Source organism: Coregonus lavaretus (genome assembly GCF_964263955.1).
Source record: "Coregonus lavaretus genome assembly, chromosome: 22".
Taxonomy (NCBI): Eukaryota; Metazoa; Chordata; class Actinopteri; order Salmoniformes; family Salmonidae; genus Coregonus; species Coregonus lavaretus.
In genome coordinates this window covers 35,504,714-35,510,716 of record NC_140009.1, presented here as the reverse complement: position 1 = coordinate 35,510,716, position 6,003 = coordinate 35,504,714, and positions in this window count along the sequence as shown.

Genomic DNA, 6,003 nt, shown 5'->3' with positions numbered 1-6,003 from the left:
CACACTCACACATTCACACGTGCGAACAGTGGGGTCAATAATTGAGGACACCCTTGATAAAGATGAGCAAAATAAATAATACAAATATTGAAAGCTATTTTAGTTGTTAAATAATTATATTATTTTATACTAATACAATTGCTCAGAGAAGGAGATTTTGTTAAACAAGTAATAAATAAAATCTAAAAAAGATAGGGATCGAAATTATTGACACCCTGTTTTCAATACTCCAGCACCCTCCCCTTGTGAGGATAACCACACTGAGCCTTAAAAAAGACAATTGGGAGGGATCTTAGACCATTCCTCCATAAACAATATTTCCAGATCCTTGATATCCTTTGTCTGCGGCGCGTATGGACTGCGCTCTTCAATTCAAACCACAGGTTTTCATTTTTTTTAAGTCTCAGTGTTGTTATCCTCACAAGGGGAGGGTGCTGGAGTATTGAAAACAGGGTGTCAATAATTTCGATCCCTATCTTTTTTAGATTTTATGAATTACTTGTTTAACAAAATCTCCTTCTCTGAGCAATTGTATTAGTATAAAATAACATAATTTCCAAATCTTTTGGAGCACTCACACTCCACCAAGGACAGCTTATACTGTCTCACACACACAAACACCACCACCTCCACTGCTGCCAGCACCTAAGACTAGAGGACAGCCCGCACTGACCTTCAGGCAGCAAACACATTTCCCCCAACACGGAAACATGGACAGCTGTGTTATGGCCAGGAAGGAAGGACCGTTATGAAACATCACCTGTCTGTCTGTCTGTCCCCTCTGTCTTCTCTCCCTCTCACCGAGGAGGTTGCTATTGAACGAGAGGAGAAACGTGAGTCAGCTGAGGAGGACAAACGTGAGTGACGACGTCAACACTACATAATGGAATATAGAACTTTACAGCACCTGTATAGGTACCTGTACCTATAAATATACCTATATCAACAGCAGGATCAGATGTCCACTTGGTACTGTAGAAACGGAACTAAAACAAAGAAAGCTATTAAAATGTTCCTTTGAATAAGCTGACCATGGAGTATAAACATACTGTACGATACATTGTCTCTACATCTCTGTCTCTATATAAACAGAACAGTGCAAGAGAAGGAATGTGATTCCCTTCACGGCTACAAATGACTTCACCTCCCGCAAGAGGGCATGGGCAGTACATTAAATGTTTATTGACTGGACTACATGCCTAATGTACAAAGCAGTGCATAAGCTCACAGTACACTACGGCCCACACTACAGAACAAAGCAGCCAGACAGCAGACTAGAGAGAGAGAGAGAGAGAGAGAGAGAGAGAGAGAGAGAGAGAGAGAGAGAGAGAGAGAGAGAGAGAGAGAGAGAGAGAGAGAGAGAGAGAGAGAGCGAGAGAGAGAGAGCGAGAGAGACTGATACTGTCATTTTAAATCTTAGACATACACATTGTACTGGCTGTATGGTTCTGATTACATATGCATGATTTCATAATCTCCTACATTGTATGCATACATGTCTTGTACATGACATGACCAAGATAAATCAGACCAACATGAATCAGCTTCTACAATGTGATGGTTGTGGGAGGGGAAGGCTTTGTGGTGCACACTGTGTGTCCTGTCTTCAGTGTGTGATGTAGAGTGTGCTCCATTCAGGAGTGAGTTTATTTAGAGTAGACTGAGTGTGTGGATTGAATATGCAGATGGTGAAACAATCTGTGCCCCAAATGGCCAAGTCTTTGGGTCTCTGTACTACCTACCACTTGTATTGATTAACTAGCTGCTTGAGTGTGTGTGTGTGTGTGTGTGTGTGTGTGTGTGTGTGTGTGTGTGTGTGTCCTTGTCTCTCTTCTGGTTCTTCTTGTAGGTTCCTATGCTGATTATTGGCTGCAACTCCAATCAGAGGCCTGAAGAGAGGAGAGGATGAATTCTAAATGCATGCCTGAGGTGGAATTCATATTCACTCAGGAGAGCAGGAGACGAATCTCTGGTTTCAAAGAAAGAAAGAAAGAAAGAAAGAAAGAAAGAAAGAAAGAAAGAAAGAAAGAAAGAAAGAAAGAAAGAAAGAAAGAAAGAAAGAAAGAAAGAAAGAAAGAAAGAAAGAAAGAAAGAAAGAAAGGAAAGAAAGAAAGAAAGGAAAGAACGATGGTGACTTGTGCAAGGAGAAAGAGTCAAACAATGCAGCGATGCAGTAAGAGGAGACCTGGAGAGAAATCTGAATAAATACTCTGGATAAACAATACTAGACACATGGGAGCATGTTCAACATAGCAAGAGAGAAAGAGAGAGAGAGAGAAGAGGAGTGAATTAATCTAACATGCCAATGCTTCAACAATAAGCTGGGCTGCAATTATGTGATTATATTTCACATCTGGAGAGAAATCTGAAAATAATTATCTAGATAAACAATACTAGACACATGGGAGCATGTTCAAAATAGCGAGAAGAGAGAGAGAGAGAGACTTCTTAGAAGTGCACCACCACCACCACCACCACCACAACCACCACCACCACCGTCATGTATGGGTGTCATGCCATGAGTGTAACTCATAAACACATGGAAACATTAACATTTTACATTTACGTCATTTAGCAGACGCTCTTATCCAGAGCGACTTACAAATAGGTGCATTCACCTTATAGCCAGTGGGATAACCACTTTACAATGTTTTTTTTTTTTTTTTGGGGGGGGGGGGGGTTGGAGTAAAGGGGGGGGGGGGGGGTAGAAGGATTACTTTATCCTATCCCAGGTATTCCTTAATGAGGTGGGGTTTCAAATGTCTCCGGAAGGTGGTGAGTGACTCCGCTGTCCTGGCGTCGTGAGGGAGCTTGTTCCACGGCTGCCCACGAGAGACACTGAGGTGCAAAGAAAGATATCACATTGCTAATATGCAGTGATGACCACATCTTGGATTTTATGGTTTCAAGTGCATGCACAAGTAATAACACATTGTAGAAAAACCACAAGGAATTGAATTCAGACTGTACAATGAAGGAAATTACAGCTATCACATTGACAACAGCACATACCAATGCATGACCATTCCATGTAAATCAATGATTTTAAATGTATTTATTGAAAGTATTGCAGAGGCACAGTACAGTACGACCGTTATTATTTACAGATTGTGTAAGAAATTATGATGAATATATACTATGTATGATATACAGGTAACTGCCAAAATAAAGGAAACACCAATATAAAGTGTCTTAATAGGGCATTGTGCCACCACTAGCTGCCGGAACAGCTTCAATCCGCCTTTGCATAGTTTCTATAAGTTTCTGGAACTCTATTGGAGGGATGAGACACCTTTCCTTCCATCATTTGGTGTTTTGTTGATGGTGGTGGAAAACTTAGTCTCAGGCGCCACTCCAGAATCTCCCATAAGTGTTCAATTGGGTTGAGATCTGGTGACTGAGACACACACACCCTTTAAACCCCCTATGATCCTTTGAGATCCTTCTTTCAAAGTCACTGAGATCTCTTCTTTTAGCCATGGTAGCCAAAATAATGGGCAACTGGGCATTTTATACATGACCCTAAGCATGGTGGGATGTTAATTGCTTAATTAACTCAGGAACCACCTGCTTTCCATATACTTTGTATCCTTCATTTACTCAAGTGTTTCCTTTATTTTGACAGTTACCTGTATATCCTATAATTGCAAAGGCTCCAACAGAGATGTACTTGAGTACAGTGATAAAGAACAAGAAAGACTATATACCAAAGATGTTAATGCTACAATATCTACATAGGAAACAAAGAATAGTCACATGTTCAGGTCTTACTTACAGTAACAATGTAGATGAGATTTATAAGATTATGTTCACTAGACACTGAATTTAGTACGCTTTAGATTAGTTGTGTTTTGGAAATATAGAATGAGAGCATCCATTGTCTATTAAGGTGAAACTATCATTCAGTTTATATCAGGATCCAAATTAGCCTGGTTCCAGATCTGTTTTTGCTTCTTTGCCTATTGTCATGGCAAGGCAGCACAAACAGATCTGGGACCAGGCTAGATCCAAATCACTCAGAGCCAAACAAAGTGCCTGTGTTGTTATAGCCAGTGCTTCACTTGAACTGAAACAGGTGTAAGTACTCGTTTTGGGTGCCTGTACTGTTTATATTTAGGTGCAGGAGCACCACAATACTTTTGAGCTTATATACTATAAGAGTAACAGGAGCTCAAGCAGAAGAACATTTGAGGTGCCTGTACTCAGCTCCGGTGAGCTCCTGCCCAAGTCAAGCACTGGTTATAGCAGCAATATAATAAATAGTAGAGAGAGGGGCCTCCCTAGCCTGGTCCCAGATCTGTTTGTGCTATCTTGCCAACTGATCATAGGAGTTGGCAATACGACACAAACAGATCTGGGACCAGGCTAGGGCCCCCTCCTAGGATAATGCAGTATTTACTGTGGCAGAGAGGCCTTATAATACAGATCTGGTAGTAGAGAGGCCTTATAATACAATATAATACAGTTTTTACTGTAGTAGATGGGCTTCCCTCTAGACAGACAGACAAACCACAAAGAGCAGGGATCAGTTTCATATTATGTCAGACCTCAAGTCATGTTGTATGTTCCAGATATGTTTATCTCTTATTTATTCTATGTCTAAACAAATGAGAAATTGAAATATTTAAGTTCCCGTTGTTACTATCTTATGTTCATGTATGTACAGATGTATGTATGTATGTATGTTTCGGTAATATTTTCTATTCCTTTATTTTTAAATAAAAGTATACTGCATAGGCCCTTCAACTGCATGACAGACTTATGACGTCAATAATCTGTTACAAATGTTTTTAAAGATCATTATTACTATGATAGCTACAGTTGAAGTCGGAAGTTTACATACACCTTAGCCAAATACATTTAAACTCAGTTTTACACAATTCTTGACATTTAATCAGAGTAAAAATTCCCTGTCTTAGGTCAGTTAGAATCAACACTTTATTTAAAGAATGTGAAATGTCACAATAATAGTAGAGAGAATGATTTATTTCAGCTTTTTATTTCTATCATCACATTCCCAGTAGGTCAGAAGTTTACTTATACTCAATTAGTATTTGGTAGCATTGCCTTTAAATTGTTTAACTTGGGTGAAACATTTCGGGTAGCCTTCCACAAGGTTCCCACAATAAGTTTGGATTAATTTTGGCCCATTCCTCCTGACAGAGCTGGTGTAACTGAGTCAGGTTTGTAGGCCTCCTTGCTCGCACATGCTTTTTCAGTTCTGCCCACACATGTTCCAAAGGATTGAGGTCAGGGCTTTGTGATGGCCACTCCAATACCTTGACTTTGTTGTCCTTAAGCCATTTTGCCACAACTTTGGAAGTATGCTTGGGGTCATTGTCCATTTGGAAGACCCATTTGCGACCAAGCTTTAACTTTCTGACTGATGTCTTGAGATGTTGCTTCAATATATCCACATAATTTTCCTTCCTCATGATGGCATCTATTTTGTGAAGTGCACCAGTCCCTCCTGCAGCAAAGCACCCCCACAGCATGATGCTGCCACCCCCGTGCTTCACGTTTGGGATGGTTTTCCTCAACTTGCAAGTAACCCCCTTTTTCCTCCAAACATCACGATGGTCATTATGGCCAAACAGTTCTATTTTTGTTTCATCAGACCAGAGGACATTTCTCCAAAAAGTAAGATCTTTTGTCCCCATGTGCAGTTGCAAACCGTAGTCTGGCTTTTTTATGGCGGTTTTGTAGCAGTGGCTTCTTCCTTGCTGAGCGGCCTTTCAGGTTATGTCGATATAGGACTCGTTTTACTGTGGATATAGATACTTTTGTACCTGTTTCCTCCAGCATCTTCACAAGGTCCTTTGCTGTTGTTCTGGGATTGATTTACACTTTTCGCACCAAAGTACGTTCACCTCTAGGAGACAGAACGCGTCTTCTTCCTTGAGCGGTATGAAGGCTGCGTGGTCCCATGGTGTTTATACTTGCGTACTATTGTTTGTACAGATGAACATGGTACCTTCAGGCGTTTGGAAATTGCTCCCAAGG